At 44.9% G+C, this 21,651-nt stretch overlaps 7 non-coding genes across 7 annotated transcripts; all 7 read left to right on the plus strand.

Annotated features, from left to right (window-relative positions):
• The first annotated feature begins 736 nt into the window (after positions 1-736).
• On the plus strand, positions 737-927 carry LOC130310535 (U2 spliceosomal RNA). The gene has a single exon (XR_008859045.1). It is a non-coding gene; the product is annotated as a U2 spliceosomal RNA (small nuclear RNA).
• Positions 928-3,011: 2,084 nt separating this feature from the next.
• On the plus strand, positions 3,012-3,202 carry LOC130310536 (U2 spliceosomal RNA). The gene has a single exon (XR_008859046.1). It is a non-coding gene; the product is annotated as a U2 spliceosomal RNA (small nuclear RNA).
• Positions 3,203-5,290: 2,088 nt separating this feature from the next.
• Positions 5,291-5,481, plus strand: LOC130310537 (U2 spliceosomal RNA). Its single transcript, XR_008859048.1, has one exon. It is a non-coding gene; the product is annotated as a U2 spliceosomal RNA (small nuclear RNA).
• A 2,038-nt stretch (positions 5,482-7,519) lies between these two features.
• On the plus strand, positions 7,520-7,710 carry LOC130310559 (U2 spliceosomal RNA). Its single transcript, XR_008859072.1, has one exon. It is a non-coding gene; the product is annotated as a U2 spliceosomal RNA (small nuclear RNA).
• Positions 7,711-9,804: 2,094 nt separating this feature from the next.
• On the plus strand, positions 9,805-9,995 carry LOC130310558 (U2 spliceosomal RNA). Its single transcript, XR_008859071.1, has one exon. It is a non-coding gene; the product is annotated as a U2 spliceosomal RNA (small nuclear RNA).
• Positions 9,996-18,366: 8,371 nt separating this feature from the next.
• On the plus strand, positions 18,367-18,557 carry LOC130310538 (U2 spliceosomal RNA). Its single transcript, XR_008859049.1, has one exon. It is a non-coding gene; the product is annotated as a U2 spliceosomal RNA (small nuclear RNA).
• A 2,092-nt stretch (positions 18,558-20,649) lies between these two features.
• Positions 20,650-20,840, plus strand: LOC130310539 (U2 spliceosomal RNA). The gene has a single exon (XR_008859050.1). It is a non-coding gene; the product is annotated as a U2 spliceosomal RNA (small nuclear RNA).
• The last annotated feature ends 811 nt before the right edge of the window (positions 20,841-21,651 follow it).

Consider the following 21,651-nt stretch of genomic DNA (forward strand, 5'->3'; position numbering starts at 1 on the left):
TCTCCTTTGCTGTGTATGTGACTATGGAGCTGTTTGGTGATGTCGTCTATTATGGCCTTCATAGAAGCAACAGGAGATTGTTGCATCCATCTAGAACCCTCAGAACTACAGTGCTATGATGTCACTCACTTCCACAGGCCTTGCAGAGTGTAAACAACAACAACCCAGCTTTGTTGTGTATGTAACCATAGGGATTTGTGATGTCACCTAGAACCTTCACAGCAGCGACAGCTTTATGAGGAGCATCAGCACTGCTCTGCCTGAGCAGAACCATCACCGCCATAGGTTGTCAAATAACCCGGATTTAACCCACACAGGTAAGTCCAATGGGGTGCAGGCATGTCCTCTATGCTTACAGCTTCCCGTGGGTGTTGGTTTGATACCGTTTGGGGACAGCCAAGGAGGCATCTGCAGGCAACAAAGGTAGGTGTGTGCTTGTGTGTGTGTTTCCTATGCAGATCCTAAGCCCAGTGTCACATGCAAGTAGGAGGAGTAAGAAGGGTTCCTGGCAAATCCGGGTTATGGATTGCATTTAAAAAGGCCCCGTGGGAGTGCAATGGGCCCCTGTCTTGCTGCTTAGCAATAATGGTATGGGTTTAGGTTCTGCTGTGTGTACTGGTGGTTGACTGCCCCCCAGCCCAGAGTGTGCATGGAAAATTGTCTGGCAGCCTCCCTGACAGCAAGCAGTGATAGTGCCCATGAAGGGCACCTTGTTGGGCCCGCCCCTTTCACGGTTATCGCTTCTCGGCCTTTTGGCTAAGATCAAGTGTAGTATCTGTTCTTATCAGTTTAATATCTGATACGTCCCCTATCTGGGGACCATATATTAAATGGATTTTTGAGAACGGGGGCCGATTTCGAAGCTTGCTTCCGTCGCCCTATGCATTGACCCGATATGGCAGTATCTTCGGGTACAGTGCACCACCCCCTTACAGGGTTAAAAAGAAAGATTCCTACTTTCATTGCTACCTGCTTGCTGGCTAGCCAGCTAGCCAGCCCTGTGGGCCTTGCTGCTGCTGCAGCCAAAAAACAAAAGGTGGTGCTGCTGCTGCTTCTGCTGCTTCTGCTTCTGCTTGTGTCTGGCCGCTGTTGGAGCGTCCAGGCACAGGACTTCTGCTGCTGCTGACTAAATGGCCTCCTTAATTGGATCATTTGAGTAGCCAGCACACCTGTGCAGGTAGGGCATGACATGATAGGCAGCTGCCTTGATAGCGGGTGGGTGCTGAATGTTCCTAATTGACAAAATAAGATTAATGCTTATGAAGAAATATAAAATCTCATCCCTTCCCCAATATCGCGCCACACCCCTACCCCTTAATTCCCTGGTTGAACTTGATGGACATATGTCTTTTTTCGACCGTACTAACTATGTAACTATGTAACATAACATGGGGGGGGGGGGGTCTCCTGGCTGTTCACACAGGTGTGTCATTGCTGTACATTGACCATGCATTGCTTCTGTGGTATTGCAAAGGCAAAGACAAATGCTTCCAGCCATCCATTGCACTAATGGATTGGTCATCAGCTGGCTGTCTATGTCCCGCATCAATATAGACCAAAGTACAGAGGGTTAGGCTATGCTATTGTGCACCTACCTGATGCATCAGAAGGTGCGAGGCCCTTGCTAAATTATGTGCACAGACTTTGAGATCTATGCTTTAGACTGTATCTAAACCTGCTCCAACATGGACTGACATTCTGGCCTACTTTCAGCCGATGCGACTTGTCTGTCGCTGAACAGTCGCTTTTTATGTATTCAGCACCTATGTATAATGTTGTAAAAATGCTCTAGAAGCTAAAGTCGCAGAAATGTCACACATATTTGGCCTGCAACTTTCTGTGCGACAAATTCAGACAGGAAAAATCAGTATAAATCCTTAGAAAATTATCCCCCAGTGTCTCCATCTGCTGGCGGTATTGAATAAGCATTGCTGCACTGATGGGGTATGCATTAGACGAAAAAAAAGAAGAAAAAGAAGAATAATACGCCCAGAAAAGAGGCGAAAAGGAGAAAAACGTAAAAAAACGTGAAAAAAAAGTAAGAGAAAGAGAAGGGAAAAAAAGGTGGAAATGGGTTTAAAAGTGATTTCGGCGGAGAAATATATATATATATATATATATATATATATATATATATACGCGCACACACACACATATATATAAACGTATTCTCCGTTGAGATATTGCAGCCGCTGCTGTGTCCAGGCCCAGGAGCCTTAGCACTGTGCTGTGATGTCACTCAATACCACTGACATCACTAGGTGTAAACAACATCTCTCCTTTGCTGTGTATGTGACTATGGAGCTGTTTGGTGATGTCGTCTATTATGGCCTTCATAGAAGCAACAGGAGATTGTTGCATCCATCTAGAACCCTCAGAACTACAGTGCTATGATGTCACTCACTTCCACAGGCCTTGCAGAGTGTAAACAACAACAACCCAGCTTTGTTGTGTATGTAACCATAGGGATTTGTGATGTCACCTAGAACCTTCACAGCAGCGACAGCTTTATGAGGAGCATCAGCACTGCTCTGCCTGAGCAGAACCATCACCGCCATAGGTTGTCAAATAACCCGGATTTAACCCACACAGGTAAGTCCAATGGGGTGCAGGCATGTCCTCTATGCTTACAGCTTCCCGTGGGTGTTGGTTTGATACCGTTTGGGGACAGCCAAGGAGGCATCTGCAGGCAACAAAGGTAGGTGTGTGCTTGTGTGTGTGTTTCCTATGCAGATCCTAAGCCCAGTGTCACATGCAAGTAGGAGGAGTAAGAAGGGTTCCTGGCAAATCCGGGTTATGGATTGCATTTAAAAAGGCCCCGTGGGAGTGCAATGGGCCCCTGTCTTGCTGCTTAGCAATAATGGTATGGGTTTAGGTTCTGCTGTGTGTACTGGTGGTTGACTGCCCCCCAGCCCAGAGTGTGCATGGAAAATTGTCTGGCAGCCTCCCTGACAGCAAGCAGTGATAGTGCCCATGAAGGGCACCTTGTTGGGCCCGCCCCTTTCACGGTTATCGCTTCTCGGCCTTTTGGCTAAGATCAAGTGTAGTATCTGTTCTTATCAGTTTAATATCTGATACGTCCCCTATCTGGGGACCATATATTAAATGGATTTTTGAGAACGGGGGCCGATTTCGAAGCTTGCTTCCGTCGCCCTATGCATTGACCCGATATGGCAGTATCTTCGGGTACAGTGCACCACCCCCTTACAGGGTTAAAAAGAAAGATTCCTACTTTCATTGCTACCTGCTTGCTGGCTAGCCAGCTAGCCAGCCCTGTGGGCCTTGCTGCTGCTGCAGCCAAAAAACAAAAGGTGGTGCTGCTGCTGCTTCTGCTGCTTCTGCTTCTGCTTGTGTCTGGCCGCTGTTGGAGCGTCCAGGCACAGGACTTCTGCTGCTGCTGACTAAATGGCCTCCTTAATTGGATCATTTGAGTAGCCAGCACACCTGTGCAGGTAGGGCATGACATGATAGGCAGCTGCCTTGATAGCGGGTGGGTGCTGAATGTTCCTAATTGACAAAATAAGATTAATGCTTATGAAGAAATATAAAATCTCATCCCTTCCCCAATATCGCGCCACACCCCTACCCCTTAATTCCCTGGTTGAACTTGATGGACATATGTCTTTTTTCGACCGTACTAACTATGTAACTATGTAACATAACATGGGGGGGGGGGTCTCCTGGCTGTTCACACAGGTGTGTCATTGCTGTACATTGACCATGCATTGCTTCTGTGATATTGCAAAGGCAAAGACAAATGCTTCCAGCCATCCATTGCACTAATGGATTGGTCATCAGCTGGCTGTCTATGTCCCGCATCAATATAGACCAAAGTACAGAGGGTTAGGCTATGCTATTGTGCACCTACCTGATGCATCAGAAGGTGCGAGGCCCTTGCTAAATTCTGTGCACAGACTTTGAGATCTATACTTTAGACTGTATCTAAACCTGCTCCAACATGGACTGACATTCTGGCCTACTTTCAGCCGATGCGACTTGTCTGTCGCTGAACAGTCGCTTTTTATGTATTCAGCACCTATGTATAATGTTGTAAAAATGCTCTAGAAGCTAAAGTCGCAGAAATGTCACACATATTTGGCCTGCAACTTTCTGTGCGACAAATTCAGACAGGAAAAATCAGTATAAATCCTTAGAAAATTATCCCCCAGTGTCTCCATCTGCTGGCGGTATTGAATAAGCATTGCTGCACTGATGGGGTATGCATTAGACGAAAAAAAAGAAGAAAAAGAAGAATAATACGCCCAGAAAAGAGGCGAAAAGGAGAAAAACGTAAAAAAACGTGAAAAAAAAGTAAGAGGAAGAGAAGGGAAAAAAAGGTGGAAATGGGTTTAAAAGTGATTTCAGCGGAGAAATATATATATATATATATATATATATATATATATATATATATATACGCGCACACACACACATATATATAAACGTATTCTCCGTTGAGATATTGCAGCCGCTGCTGTGTCCAGGCCCAGGAGCCTTAGCACTGTGCTGTGATGTCACTCAATACCACTGACATCACTAGGTGTAAACAACATCTCTCCTTTGCTGTGTATGTGACTATGGAGCTGTTTGGTGATGTCGTCTATTATGGCCTTCATAGAAGCAACAGGAGATTGTTGCATCCATCTAGAACCCTCAGAACTACAGTGCTATGATGTCACTCACTTCCACAGGCCTTGCAGAGTGTAAACAACAACAACCCAGCTTTGTTGTGTATGTAACCATAGGGATTTGTGATGTCACCTAGAACCTTCACAGCAGCGACAGCTTTATGAGGAGCATCAGCACTGCTCTGCCTGAGCAGAACCATCACCGCCATAGGTTGTCAAATAACCCGGATTTAACCCACACAGGTAAGTCCAATGGGGTGCAGGCATGTCCTCTATGCTTACAGCTTCCCGTGGGTGTTGGTTTGATACCGTTTGGGGACAGCCAAGGAGGCATCTGCAGGCAACAAAGGTAGGTGTGTGCTTGTGTGTGTGTTTCCTATGCAGATCCTAAGCCCAGTGTCACATGCAAGTAGGAGGAGTAAGAAGGGTTCCTGGCAAATCCGGGTTATGGATTGCATTTAAAAAGGCCCCGTGGGAGTGCAATGGGCCCCTGTCTTGCTGCTTAGCAATAATGGTATGGGTTTAGGTTCTGCTGTGTGTACTGGTGGTTGACTGCCCCCCAGCCCAGAGTGTGCATGGAAAATTGTCTGGCAGCCTCCCTGACAGCAAGCAGTGATAGTGCCCATGAAGGGCACCTTGTTGGGCCCGCCCCTTTCACGGTTATCGCTTCTCGGCCTTTTGGCTAAGATCAAGTGTAGTATCTGTTCTTATCAGTTTAATATCTGATACGTCCCCTATCTGGGGACCATATATTAAATGGATTTTTGAGAACGGGGGCCGATTTCGAAGCTTGCTTCCGTCGCCCTATGCATTGACCCGATATGGCAGTATCTTCGGGTACAGTGCACCACCCCCTTACAGGGTTAAAAAGAAAGATTCCTACTTTCATTGCTACCTGCTTGCTGGCTAGCCAGCTAGCCAGCCCTGTGGGCCTTGCTGCTGCTGCAGCCAAAAAACAAAAGGTGGTGCTGCTGCTGCTTCTGCTGCTTCTGCTTCTGCTTGTGTCTGGCCGCTGTTGGAGCGTCCAGGCACAGGACTTCTGCTGCTGCTGACTAAATGGCCTCCTTAATTGGATCATTTGAGTAGCCAGCACACCTGTGCAGGTAGGGCATGACATGATAGGCAGCTGCCTTGATAGCGGGTGGGTGCTGAATGTTCCTAATTGACAAAATAAGATTAATGCTTATGAAGAAATATAAAATCTCATCCCTTCCCCAATATCGCGCCACACCCCTACCCCTTAATTCCCTGGTTGAACTTGATGGACATATGTCTTTTTTCGACCGTACTAACTATGTAACTATGTAACATAACATGGGGGGGGGGGGGGGGGTCTCCTGGCTGTTCACACAGGTGTGTCATTGCTGTACATTGACCATGCATTGCTTCTGTGGTATTGCAAAGGCAAAGACAAATGCTTCCAGCCATCCATTGCACTAATGGATTGGTCATCAGCTGGCTGTCTATGTCCCGCATCAATATAGACCAAAGTACAGAGGGTTAGGCTATGCTATTGTGCACCTACCTGATGCATCAGAAGGTGCGAGGCCCTTGCTAAATTCTGTGCACAGACTTTGAGATCTATACTTTAGACTGTATCTAAACCTGCTCCAACATGGACTGACATTCTGGCCTACTTTCAGCCGATGCGACTTGTCTGTCGCTGAACAGTCGCTTTTTATGTATTCAGCACCTATGTATAATGTTGTAAAAATGCTCTAGAAGCTAAAGTCGCAGAAATGTCACACATATTTGGCCTGCAACTTTCTGTGCGACAAATTCAGACAGGAAAAATCAGTATAAATCCTTAGAAAATTATCCCCCAGTGTCTCCATCTGCTGGCGGTATTGAATAAGCATTGCTGCACTGATGGGGTATGCATTAGACGAAAAAAAAGAAGAAAAAGAAGAATAATACGCCCAGAAAAGAGGCGAAAAGGAGAAAAACGTAAAAAAACGTGAAAAAAAAGTAAGAGGAAGAGAAGGGAAAAAAAGGTGGAAATGGGTTTAAAAGTGATTTCGGCGGAGAAATATATATATATAAACGTATTCTCCGTTGAGATATTGCAGCCGCTGCTGTGTCCAGGCCCAGGAGCCTTAGCACTGTGCTGTGATGTCACTCAATACCACTGACATCACTAGGTGTAAACAACATCTCTCCTTTGCTGTGTATGTGACTATGGAGCTGTTTGGTGATGTCGTCTATTATGGCCTTCATAGAAGCAACAGGAGATTGTTGCATCCATCTAGAACCCTCAGAACTACAGTGCTATGATGTCACTCACTTCCACAGGCCTTGCAGAGTGTAAACAACAACAACCCAGCTTTGTTGTGTATGTAACCATAGGGATTTGTGATGTCACCTAGAACCTTCACAGCAGCGACAGCTTTATGAGGAGCATCAGCACTGCTCTGCCTGAGCAGAACCATCACCGCCATAGGTTGTCAAATAACCCGGATTTAACCCACACAGGTAAGTCCAATGGGGTGCAGGCATGTCCTCTATGCTTACAGCTTCCCGTGGGTGTTGGTTTGATACCGTTTGGGGACAGCCAAGGAGGCATCTGCAGGCAACAAAGGTAGGTGTGTGCTTGTGTGTGTGTTTCCTATGCAGATCCTAAGCCCAGTGTCACATGCAAGTAGGAGGAGTAAGAAGGGTTCCTGGCAAATCCGGGTTATGGATTGCATTTAAAAAGGCCCCTTGGGAGTGCAATGGGCCCCTGTCTTGCTGCTTAGCAATAATGGTATGGGTTTAGGTTCTGCTGTGTGTACTGGTGGTTGACTGCCCCCCAGCCCAGAGTGTGCATGGAAAATTGTCTGGCAGCCTCCCTGACAGCAAGCAGTGATAGTGCCCATGAAGGGCACCTTGTTGGGCCCGCCCCTTTCACGGTTATCGCTTCTCGGCCTTTTGGCTAAGATCAAGTGTAGTATCTGTTCTTATCAGTTTAATATCTGATACGTCCCCTATCTGGGGACCATATATTAAATGGATTTTTGAGAACGGGGGCCGATTTCGAAGCTTGCTTCCGTCGCTCTATGCATTGACCCGATATGGCAGTATCTTCGGGTACAGTGCACCACCCCCTTACAGGGTTAAAAAGAAAGATTCCTACTTTCATTGCTACCTGCTTGCTGGCTAGCCAGCTAGCCAGCCCTGTGGGCCTTGCTGCTGCTGCAGCCAAAAAACAAAAGGTGGTGCTGCTGCTGCTTCTGCTGCTTCTGCTTCTGCTTGTGTCTGGCCGCTGTTGGAGCGTCCAGGCACAGGACTTCTGCTGCTGCTGACTAAATGGCCTCCTTAATTGGATCATTTGAGTAGCCAGCACACCTGTGCAGGTAGGGCATGACATGATAGGCAGCTGCCTTGATAGCGGGTGGGTGCTGAATGTTCCTAATTGACAAAATAAGATTAATGCTTATGAAGAAATATAAAATCTCATCCCTTCCCCAATATCGCGCCACACCCCTACCCCTTAATTCCCTGGTTGAACTTGATGGACATATGTCTTTTTTCGACCGTACTAACTATGTAACTATGTAACATAACATGGGGGGGGGGGGGGGGGTCTCCTGGCTGTTCACACAGGTGTGTCATTGCTGTACATTGACCATGCATTGCTTCTGTGGTATTGCAAAGGCAAAGACAAATGCTTCCAGCCATCCATTGCACTAATGGATTGGTCATCAGCTGGCTGTCTATGTCCCGCATCAATATAGACCAAAGTACAGAGGGTTAGGCTATGCTATTGTGCACCTACCTGATGCATCAGAAGGTGCGAGGCCCTTGCTAAATTCTGTGCACAGACTTTGAGATCTATACTTTAGACTGTATCTAAACCTGCTCCAACATGGACTGACATTCTGGCCTACTTTCAGCCGATGCGACTTGTCTGTCGCTGAACAGTCGCTTTTTATGTATTCAGCACCTATGTATAATGTTGTAAAAATGCTCTAGAAGCTAAAGTCGCAGAAATGTCACACATATTTGGCCTGCAACTTTCTGTGCGACAAATTCAGACAGGAAAAATCAGTATAAATCCTTAGAAAATTATCCCCCAGTGTCTCCATCTGCTGGCGGTATTGAATAAGCATTGCTGCACTGATGGGGTATGCATTAGACGAAAAAAAAGAAGAAAAAGAAGAATAATACGCCCAGAAAAGAGGCGAAAAGGAGAAAAACGTAAAAAAACGTGAAAAAAAAGTAAGAGGAAGAGAAGGGAAAAAAAGGTGGAAATGGGTTTAAAAGTGATTTCGGCGGAGAAATATATATATATATATATATATATATATATATATATATATATATACGCGCACACACACACATATATATAAACGTATTCTCCGTTGAGATATTGCAGCCGCTGCTGTGTCCAGGCCCAGGAGCCTTAGCACTGTGCTGTGATGTCACTCAATACCACTGACATCACTAGGTGTAAACAACATCTCTCCTTTGCTGTGTATGTGACTATGGAGCTGTTTGGTGATGTCGTCTATTATGGCCTTCATAGAAGCAACAGGAGATTGTTGCATCCATCTAGAACCCTCAGAACTACAGTGCTATGATGTCACTCACTTCCACAGGCCTTGCAGAGTGTAAACAACAACAACCCAGCTTTGTTGTGTATGTAACCATAGGGATTTGTGATGTCACCTAGAACCTTCACAGCAGCGACAGCTTTATGAGGAGCATCAGCACTGCTCTGCCTGAGCAGAACCATCACCGCCATAGGTTGTCAAATAACCCGGATTTAACCCACACAGGTAAGTCCAATGGGGTGCAGGCATGTCCTCTATGCTTACAGCTTCCCGTGGGTGTTGGTTTGATACCGTTTGGGGACAGCCAAGGAGGCATCTGCAGGCAACAAAGGTAGGTGTGTGCTTGTGTGTGTGTTTCCTATGCAGATCCTAAGCCCAGTGTCACATGCAAGTAGGAGGAGTAAGAAGGGTTCCTGGCAAATCCGGGTTATGGATTGCATTTAAAAAGGCCCCGTGGGAGTGCAATGGGCCCCTGTCTTGCTGCTTAGCAATAATGGTATGGGTTTAGGTTCTGCTGTGTGTACTGGTGGTTGACTGCCCCCCAGCCCAGAGTGTGCATGGAAAATTGTCTGGCAGCCTCCCTGACAGCAAGCAGTGATAGTGCCCATGAAGGGCACCTTGTTGGGCCCGCCCCTTTCACGGTTATCGCTTCTCGGCCTTTTGGCTAAGATCAAGTGTAGTATCTGTTCTTATCAGTTTAATATCTGATACGTCCCCTATCTGGGGACCATATATTAAATGGATTTTTGAGAACGGGGGCCGATTTCGAAGCTTGCTTCCGTCGCCCTATGCATTGACCCGATATGGCAGTATCTTCGGGTACAGTGCACCAACCCCTTACAGGGTTAAAAAGAAAGATTCCTACTTTCATTGCTACCTGCTTGCTGGCTAGCCAGCTAGCCAGCCCTGTGGGCCTTGCTGCTGCTGCAGCCAAAAAACAAAAGGTGGTGCTGCTGCTGCTTCTGCTGCTTCTGCTTCTGCTTGTGTCTGGCCGCTGTTGGAGCGTCCAGGCACAGGACTTCTGCTGCTGCTGCTTCTGCTGCTTCTGCTTCTGCTTGTGTCTGGCCGCTGTTGGAGCGTCCAGGCACAGGACTTCTGCTGCTGCTGACTAAATGGCCTCCTTAATTGGATCATTTGAGTAGCCAGCACACCTGTGCAGGTAGGGCATGACATGATAGGCAGCTGCCTTGATAGCGGGTGGGTGCTGAATGTTCCTAATTGACAAAATAAGATTAATGCTTATGAAGAAATATAAAATCTCATCCCTTCCCCAATATCGCGCCACACCCCTACCCCTTAATTCCCTGGTTGAACTTGATGGACATATGTCTTTTTTCGACCGTACTAACTATGTAACTATGTAACATAACATGGGGGGGGGGGGGGGTCTTCTGGCTGTTCACACAGGTGTGTCATTGCTGTACATTGACCATGCATTGCTTCTGTGGTATTGCAAAGGCAAAGACAAATGCTTCCAGCCATCCATTGCACTAATGGATTGGTCATCATCTGGCTGTCTATGTCCCGCATCAATATAGACCAAAGTACAGAGGGTTAGGCTATGCTATTGTGCACCTACCTGATGCATCAGAAGGTGCGAGGCCCTTGCTAAATTCTGTGCACAGACTTTGAGATCTATACTTTAGACTGTATCTAAACCTGCTCCAACATGGACTGACATTCTGGCCTACTTTCAGCCGATGCGACTTGTCTGTCGCTGAACAGTCGCTTTTTATGTATTCAGCACCTATGTATAATGTTGTAAAAATGCTCTAGAAGCTAAAGTCGCAGAAATGTCACACATATTTGGCCTGCAACTTTCTGTGCGACAAATTCAGACAGGAAAAATCAGTATAAATCCTTAGAAAATTATCCCCCAGTGTCTCCATCTGCTGGCGGTATTGAATAAGCATTGCTGCACTGATGGGGTATGCATTAGACGAAAAAAAAGAAGAAAAAGAAGAATAATACGCCCAGAAAAGAGGCGAAAAGGAGAAAAACGTAAAAAAACGTGAAAAAAAAGTAAGAGGAAGAGAAGGGAAAAAAAGGTGGAAATGGGTTTAAAAGTGATTTCGGCGGAGAAATATATATATATATATATATATATATATATATATATATATATATATATATATAAAAAAATCCCAAAATAAGCAGCACATCGAGGTAATTGAAGAGATGTAGGTAGGGTGCACGCATGCTGGAGCCACGGTCCACTGGTTCCTTAATGATAATCGTAGTAATATGCAGCACACCAAAATCAAGTGCAAAGTGCTTTTTATTCCATGAGGTACAAAAGCGACGTTTCGCCGGCCTCACGCCAGCATTCTCAAGTGACAATGAGTGATACAAACGGGCTTATATACACACCGCCCTTCATCAATTAGTGACATCATAAGTGTATTAACATAAATAAACAAACATTGAGAAAGACATGATCATACTTTGAATCACAAACATCGCAACAGAGTATGTCATATATTCAATATTACAATCCCTCCCAGGGTGTATAGCATATAGTGTGCTGCTTACTGTGAAATATACGTATAGATTGCCTCCCGGGTCCAGCCACGGTGTCCATAGCCTCACGCCGTGAATCTCGTGGAACGCCAGAGTCAGCGCCATTCGCGCTGTCAGCGGAGAACAACATCCGGTACGTCACTTCCGATGTATAGAGGATCGCGATGTACGCGACGCTAAGCTTGGTGTTGCTTAGTAACAAGGCTTGTTAATCCCAGTATCCATGAAAATCAATGATAACGGTCAGAGAAGTAGCATATGTATGACGCAAACTGGGGCATCAGGTTTATGTAGAGAAAGATAGTTGTATAGACATGAATGGGGAATGTATCTGGAGTCACACACAGTTGCATACAATGGGGATGTGAGCACAGCAATCCTCCTGCTATTAAGGGTAAGGGTGAGAATTGTGGGACTACCCGAGTAAATCGGGGTATCCACAGTATGTGACCAAGGCAGAACCGCACAGAACTGTTGCAGGGTCTGTCCTATAGTACACAAATTCACCCCCCCTATTGTTGCTGGTGGAAGCGCTCAATTTTCCCCCACACATCAATCCATGCACACTGACCCACAGTCTCATTACCCCATGTAATGTCTGGATAATGTCCAAGACTAAGCAGAATGTTTCTAATGGTGACGGAGGATGTATTGACGCCGTGTTCTGGCTCGGCACCGTGGCTGTCACCCAGACAGAGAGCAACCTAAATAAAAAGAGAATACATAATTAAGAATAAAATATAAAAACCAATTCAGAAATAAAAATTGTATCACAAATCACCCCACAAAGGGAGGTACGTTATACCCCAGCCGGGGCTAGACCATCAAATTACTTCATCATTTTAGGAGAAACAATGAATTCAATATTTAACCCATTGGGTTTGAGACAGTTTAGATCAAAGATCCATCTCAGTTCACGTTTTTTGAGCATGGTGATTCTATCACCACCCCTGTTAGGGGGCGGAATGTGATCGACCACCATACATCTCAAGTCAGATTCTTTATGACCCATTTCTATAAAATGGTTGGAGACAGGCAAGTCCCTTCTACCCTTTCTAATAGAATAGCGGTGTTGATTAAGTCTGGTTTTAAGATCTCTCCTTGTTTCCCCCACATATATTAGGTCACATGGACACCACAGAATATAAATAATGTGGTCACTGTCACATGTGAGAAAATATTTGATCGGATATTGTTGATGTGTGGATGGATGGATGAATGTATTTCCTTTATGAATATATTTACAATTGACACAGTGTCTACATGGGAAACAGCCTTTTGATTGTGTAGTGAGATATTTCTGAATAGATCCACTGTATCTAGATGTATCTGATTTGACTAAATGATCTCTGAGATTTCTGGCCCTTCTATATGACATTAGAGGGGGGTTCTGAAAATCATGAATTTGTGGATAGCTGTCCTCCAGCATGCGTGCACCCTACCTACATCTCTTCAATTACCTCGATGTGCTGCTTATTTTGGGATTTTGTTACAAGGGAGACAAGCGAGCACTCTACTTCAAGTTGGAGATTACTTCTACAACTACTATGGATCAAGCATCTAGTTCGAATGTCCATGATGTATTTTCCTACACAAGGGAGGACGCTGACCGCATCCTGGGGAGTAGACCGAATAATGCTTCATTTTTACATCATCCTTCTACTATTGACCTAAGGCGTATGTATGAGACAGAGACAAAGAAATTACTCTCAGTTCAATTGCATTTGTCTACTATGACCGAATATTTCCGTACACAAAGAATTCCTAGAGGTATGAGAATCCAACCGAAAGCAAATTCATTCACCTCCGATATGGACTTTAAAAACAAATATGAAGCTATTTCCAATAAATATTCTTTGGACATGATACTGCTTAATATTGAATTTCTGCAGCGTGATTTAACAACTATACAGAAGAAAGTGGATGAGTTGGAGATTACCCTTAAATCCTCTATGCCAGAGGATGAATACAAAAAATTATTTGATAAACAACAAGAATTCCTTGCTAAACAAAAGAATCAAATAGAAGAAACAAAGAGACACAAGTGGTTCAGGGACAGCCAAGATTATGAGAATGGTAAAATTTATATCTGGGACAATTTATATAGTGCATCTAGAAGAGGCCAAAGGAGAGGCAACACCTCTGAGGATCTAGAAGTCACTTCGGAGCCGACTAAAATGAGAGCATCAGGATCATCATCCAAACAAGCTACTACGGTGCCTTTTTTAGCGACAAGGCCGTCCGATGGGGACGGCAAAGAAGAGGAGGGAGAAAACACCACAGATCCCGGAAGAACCCGAGCCCAGAGAACCAAGACTGGTGCAACAAAGTCCTCACATCAGAAGAAGAAGTAGATGCCACAGACACACGTACAGTGGTAAATATCTCTTCACATATTCTTACAGACTCTCAATTGTCATTACTATCTAAGGGACTTGGTTTTTGCCCTAATGTAAAAAATGATTGGTTTCAACTTGAACTTGATATAGCTTCCTTTATTCGTAGATTGAGGCTTAGGGTGTGGTTCTCTGGTCGGGGTCCGGAGTCACCTGGTGGTGATGGTTTACCACCTCAGGTGTCAACGGATGGCGATATACAGAGAGACACGCCCTTCGAATTCAATAATTACGATTTACCTACTGTGAGTGAATTTCAGCCTAATGTTGATTCACATGCCATATGTATGTTTACAGAGTGTCTAAAAAAAGAATTGGAACATATTAAATCTGTGCAAACTAAATTGAAACATCCTAATTTACTACATGGCGAACTTTTGGCCATGCAGGAACTTGTCCATGACCACAACCTCATCATTAAGCCGGCAGACAAGGGCGGTGGGGTTGTGGTCATGGACAAGAGTATGTATTTGCGGGAAGCAAGGAGACAGTTAGAAGACCAGTCAGTGTATTGTATTCTACCTAGAGATCCAAAATGGGCGATGGTCCATACTATAGAAATTATAGCACAGCAAGCCCTTGACAGGCACATAATTGATAAAAAATTGCATGATTTTTTAATACCATCAAATCCTGTTACACCGGTGTTATACCTCCTGCCCAAGATACATAAATGCCTGGAGAATCCTCCAGGCAGACCTATTGTCTCGGGCAGGGGGTCACTTTCTAACAACATTTCCATTTTCCTTGACAAAGTGTTGAGACCTCTAGCCATCCAGGCCAAATCCTATCTGCAGGACACCAGTGATTTTCTAACCAAAATCTCTAAGGTCCACATACCAGACAATGCCTTAATAGCATCCTTTGATATAGTATCCTTGTATACATCTATACAACATTCCAGGGGTGTCCTTGCAGTTAGAGAAGGCTTGGTGGCTCTAAATATGGATTCCATCAAAATTGATTTCATCTTGGAACTACTTACATTTGTACTACACAATAATTACTTTACGTTTGATGATAAATTTTATATCCAATGCCGTGGGACTGCCATGGGCAGCAACATGGCACCAACCTATGCCAACATAGTCATGTCAGATTTTGAGGAACGGCACGTATATATATCCCACCACTCCAGGTATATCCTGGGGTGGTGGAGATATATCGATGATATTTTTCTAGTTTGGAGCGGTGGTACAGCTGAACTCTTAGAGTTTCAACAATATCTTAACAATATAGATGTAGATTTACAATTTACATTGACGCATTCTAATGAAAAAATTCATTTTTTGGATACTGAGGTCACCATTTCTAACAACAAACTGTCAACAGATATCTACACTAAACCAACAGACTGCAATACATTACTTAGATACGATTCATCACATCCAACATCTATGATCAAATCACTTCCATACAGTCAATTTATCCGGGCAGGTCGAATTACTGACACGGCAGACAAATTCAACAGAGCATGTGACAAGATGGCAAGACAATTCCTACACAGAGGCTATCCGGCTGTAATCATTAATCATCAGAGACACAAAGCCAGCACATTACAATCTACCAACTTCCATTCCAAGAAAAATAACAATATGCAACGCATTCCATTCATTTCCACCTATAGTGAGCACTCTAATGTCATAGCCAAAATTGTGAGGAAACACTGGCACTTGATAAAGGACAGCTATCCACAAATTCATGATTTTCAGAACCCCCCTCTAATGTCATATAGAAGGGCCAGAAATCTCAGAGATCATTTAGTCAAATCAGATACATCTAGATACAGTGGATCTATTCAGAAATATCTCACTACACAATCAAAAGGCTGTTTCCCATGTAGACACTGTGTCAATTGTAAATATATTCATAAAGGAAATACATTCATCCATCCATCCACACATCAACAATATCCGATCAAATATTTTCTCACATGTGACAGTGACCACATTATTTATATTCTGTGGTGTCCATGTGACCTAATATATGTGGGGGAAACAAGGAGAGATCTTAAAACCAGACTTAATCAACACCGCTATTCTATTAGAAAGGGTAGAAGGGACTTGCCTGTCTCCAACCATTTTATAGAAATGGGTCATAAAGAATCTGACTTGAGATGTATGGTGGTCGATCACATTCCGCCCCCTAACAGAGGTGGTGATAGAATCACCATGCTCAAAAAACGTGAACTGAGATGGATCTTTGATCTAAACTGTCTCAAACCCAATGGGTTAAATATTGAATTCATTGTTTCTCCTAAAATGATGAAGTAATTTGATGGTCTAGCCCCGGCTGGGGTATAACGTACCTCCCTTTGTGGGGTGATTTGTGATACAATTTTTATTTCTGAATTGGTTTTTATATTTTATTCTTAATTATGTATTCTCTTTTTATTTAGGTTGCTCTCTGTCTGGGTGACAGCCACGGTGCCGAGCCAGAACACGGCGTCAATACATCCTCCGTCACCATTAGAAACATTCTGCTTAGTCTTGGACATTATCCAGACATTACATGGGGTAATGAGACTGTGGGTCAGTGTGCATGGATTGATGTGTGGGGGAAAATTGAGCGCTTCCACCAGCAACAATAGGGGGGGTGAATTTGTGTACTATAGGACAGACCCTGCAACAGTTCTGTGCGGTTCTGCCTTGGTCACATACTGTGGATACCCCGATTTACTCGGGTAGTCCCACAATTCTCACCCTTACCCTTAATAGCAGGAGGATTGCTGTGCTCACATCCCCATTGTATGCAACTGTGTGTGACTCCAGATACATTCCCCATTCATGTCTATACAACTATCTTTCTCTACATAAACCTGATGCCCCAGTTTGCGTCATACATATGCTACTTCTCTGACCGTTATCATTGATTTTCATGGATACTGGGATTAACAAGCCTTGTTACTAAGCAACACCAAGCTTAGCGTCGCGTACATCGCGATCCTCTATACATCGGAAGTGACGTACCGGATGTTGTTCTCCGCTGACAGCGCGAATGGCGCTGACTCTGGCGTTCCACGAGATTCACGGCGTGAGGCTATGGACACCGTGGCTGGACCCGGGAGGCAATCTATACGTATATTTCACAGTAAGCAGCACACTATATGCTATACACCCTGGGAGGGATTGTAATATTGAATATATGACATACTCTGTTGCGATGTTTGTGATTCAAAGTATGATCATGTCTTTCTCAATGTTTGTTTATTTATGTTAATACACTTATGATGTCACTAATTGATGAAGGGCGGTGTGTATATAAGCCCGTTTGTATCACTCATTGTCACTTGAGAATGCTGGCGTGAGGCCGGCGAAACGTCGCTTTTGTACCTCATGGAATAAAAAGCACTTTGCACTTGATTTTGGTGTGCTGCATATTACTACGATTATATATATATATATATATATATATATACGCGCACACACACACATATATATAAACGTATTCTCCGTTGAGATATTGCAGCCGCTGCTGTGTCCAGGCCCAGGAGCCTTAGCACTGTGCTGTGATGTCACTCAATACCACTGACATCACTAGGTGTAAACAACATCTCTCCTTTGCTGTGTATGTGACTATGGAGCTGTTTGGTGATGTCGTCTATTATGGCCTTCATAGAAGCAACAGGAGATTGTTGCATCCATCTAGAACCCTCAGAACTACAGTGCTATGATGTCACTCACTTCCACAGGCCTTGCAGAGTGTAAACAACAACAACCCAGCTTTGTTGTGTATGTAACCATAGGGATTTGTGATGTCACCTAGAACCTTCACAGCAGCGACAGCTTTATGAGGAGCATCAACACTGCTCTGCCTGAGCAGAACCATCACCGCCATAGGTTGTCAAATAACCCGGATTTAACCCACACAGGTAAGTCCAATGGGGTGCAGGCATGTCCTCTATGCTTACAGCTTCCCGTGGGTGTTGGTTTGATACCGTTTGGGGACAGCCAAGGAGGCATCTGCAGGCAACAAAGGTAGGTGTGTGCTTGTGTGTGTGTTTCCTATGCAGATCCTAAGCCCAGTGTCACATGCAAGTAGGAGGAGTAAGAAGGGTTCCTGGCAAATCCGGGTTATGGATTGCATTTAAAAAGGCCCTGTGGGAGTGCAATGGGCCCCTGTCTTGCTGCTTAGCAATAATGGTATGGGTTTAGGTTCTGCTGTGTGTACTGGTGGTTGACTGCCCCCCAGCCCAGAGTGTGCATGGAAAATTGTCTGGCAGCCTCCCTGACAGCAAGCAGTGATAGTGCCCATGAAGGGCACCTTGTTGGGCCCGCCCCTTTCACGGTTATCGCTTCTCGGCCTTTTGGCTAAGATCAAGTGTAGTATCTGTTCTTATCAGTTTAATATCTGATACGTCCCCTATCTGGGGACCATATATTAAATGGATTTTTGAGAACGGGGGCCGATTTCGAAGCTTGCTTCCGTCGCCCTATGCATTGACCCGATATGGCAGTATCTTCGGGTACAGTGCACCACCCCCTTACAGGGTTAAAAAGAAAGATTCCTACTTTCATTGCTACCTGCTTGCTGGCTAGCCAGCTAGCCAGCCCTGTGGGCCTTGCTGCTGCTGCAGCCAAAAAACAAAAGGTGGTGCTGCTGCTGCTTCTGCTGCTTCTGCTTCTGCTTGTGTCTGGCCGCTGTTGGAGCGTCCAGGCACAGGACTTCTGCTGCTGCTGACTAAATGGCCTCCTTAATTGGATCATTTGAGTAGCCAGCACACCTGTGCAGGTAGGGCATGACATGATAGGCAGCTGCCTTGATAGCGGGTGGGTGCTGAATGTTCCTAATTGACAAAATAAGATTAATGCTTATGAAGAAATATAAAATCTCATCCCTTCCCCAATATCGCGCCACACCCCTACCCCTTAATTCCCTGGTTGAACTTGATGGACATATGTCTTTTTTCGACCGTACTAACTATGTAACTATGTAACATAACATGGGGGGGGGGGGGGGGTCTCCTGGCTGTTCACACAGGTGTGTCATTGCTGTACATTGACCATGCATTGCTTCTGTGGTATTGCAAAGGCAAAGACAAATGCTTCCAGCCATCCATTGCACTAATGGATTGGTCATCAGCTGGCTGTCTATGTCCCGCATCAATATAGACCAAAGTACAGAGGGTTAGGCTATGCTATTGTGCACCTACCTGATGCATCAGAAGGTGCGAGGCCCTTGCTAAATTCTGTGCACAGACTTTGAGATCTATACTTTAGACTGTATCTAAACCTGCTCCAACATGGACTGACATTCTGGCCTACTTTCAGCCGATGCGACTTGTCTGTCGCTGAACAGTCGCTTTTTATGTATTCAGCACCTATGTATAATGTTGTAAAAATGCTCTAGAAGCTAAAGTCGCAGAAATGTCACACATATTTGGCCTGCAACTTTCTGTGCGACAAATTCAGACAGGAAAAATCAGTATAAATCCTTAGAAAATTATCCCCCAGTGTCTCCATCTGCTGGCGGTATTGAATAAGCATTGCTGCACTGATGGGGTATGCATTAGACGAAAAAAAAGAAGAAAAAGAAGAATAATACGCCCAGAAAAGAGGCGAAAAGGAGAAAAACGTAAAAAACGTGAAAAAAAAGTAAGAGGAAGAGAAGGGAAAAAAAGGTGGAAATGGGTTTAAAAGTGATTTCGGCGGAGAAATATATATATATATATATATATATATATATATATATATATATATACGCGCACACACACACATATATATAAACGTATTCTCCGTTGAGATATTGCAGCCGCTGCTGTGTCCAGGCCCAGGAGCCTTAGCACTGTGCTGTGATGTCACTCAATACCACTGACATCACTAGGTGTAAACAACATCTCTCCTTTGCTGTGTATGTGACTATGGAGCTGTTTGGTGATGTCGTCTATTATGGCCTTCATAGAAGCAACAGGAGATTGTTGCATCCATCTAGAACCCTCAGAACTACAGTGCTATGATGTCACTCACTTCCACAGGCCTTGCAGAGTGTAAACAACAACAACCCAGCTTTGTTGTGTATGTAACCATAGGGATTTGTGATGTCACCTAGAACCTTCACAGCAGCGACAGCTTTATGAGGAGCATCAGCACTGCTCTGCCTGAGCAGAACCATCACCGCCATAGGTTGTCAAATAACCCGGATTTAACCCACACAGGTAAGTCCAATGGGGTGCAGGCATGTCCTCTATGCTTACAGCTTCCCGTGGGTGTTGGTTTGATACCGTTTGGGGACAGCCAAGGAGGCATCTGCAGGCAACAAAGGTAGGTGTGTGCTTGTGTGTGTGTTTCCTATGCAGATCCTAAGCCCAGTGTCACATGCAAGTAGGAGGAGTAAGAAGGGTTCCTGGCAAATCCGGGTTATGGATTGCATTTAAAAAGGCCCCTTGGGAGTGCAATGGGCCCCTGTCTTGCTGCTTAGCAATAATGGTATGGGTTTAGGTTCTGCTGTGTGTACTGGTGGTTGACTGCCCCCCAGCCCAGAGTGTGCATGGAAAATTGTCTGGCAGCCTCCCTGACAGCAAGCAGTGATAGTGCCCATGAAGGGCACCTTGTTGGGCCCGCCCCTTTCACGGTTATCGCTTCTCGGCCTTTTGGCTAAGATCAAGTGTAGTATCTGTTCTTATCAGTTTAATATCTGATACGTCCCCTATCTGGGGACCATATATTAAATGGATTTTTGAGAACGGGGGCCGATTTCGAAGCTTGCTTCCGTCGCCCTATGCATTGACCCGATATGGCAGTATCTTCGGGTACAGTGCACCACCCCCTTACAGGGTTAAAAAGAAAGATTCCTACTTTCATTGCTACCTGCTTGCTGGCTAGCCAGCTAGCCAGCCCTGTGGGCCTTGCTGCTGCTGCAGCCAAAAAACAAAAGGTGGTGCTGCTGCTGCTTCTGCTGCTTCTGCTTCTGCTTGTGTCTGGCCGCTGTTGGAGCGTCCAGGCACAGGACTTCTGCTGCTGCTGACTAAATGGCCTCCTTAATTGGATCATTTGAGTAGCCAGCACACCTGTGCAGGTAGGGCATGACATGATAGGCAGCTGCCTTGATAGCGGGTGGGTGCTGAATGTTCCTAATTGACAAAATAAGATTAATGCTTATGAAGAAATATAAAATCTCATCCCTTCCCCAATATCGCGCCACACCCCTACCCCTTAATTCCCTGGTTGAACTTGATGGACATATGTCTTTTTTCGACCGTACTAACTATGTAACTATGTAACATAACATGGGGGGGGGGGGGGGGTCTCCTGGCTGTTCACACAGGTGTGTCATTGCTGTACATTGACCATGCATTGCTTCTGTGGTATTGCAAAGGCAAAGACAAATGCTTCCAGCCATCCATTGCACTAATGGATTGGTCATCAGCTGGCTGTCTATGTCCCGCATCAATATAGACCAAAGTACAGAGGGTTAGGCTATGCTATTGTGCACCTACCTGATGCATCAGAAGGTGCGAGGCCCTTGCTAAATTCTGTGCACAGACTTTGAGATCTATACTTTAGACTGTATCTAAACCTGCTCCAACATGGACTGACATTCTGGCCTACTTTCAGCCGATGCGACTTGTCTGTCGCT

Source organism: Hyla sarda, unplaced genomic scaffold (genome assembly GCF_029499605.1).
Source record: "Hyla sarda isolate aHylSar1 unplaced genomic scaffold, aHylSar1.hap1 scaffold_1574, whole genome shotgun sequence".
In the NCBI taxonomy this organism is placed as follows: domain Eukaryota; kingdom Metazoa; phylum Chordata; class Amphibia; order Anura; family Hylidae; genus Hyla; species Hyla sarda.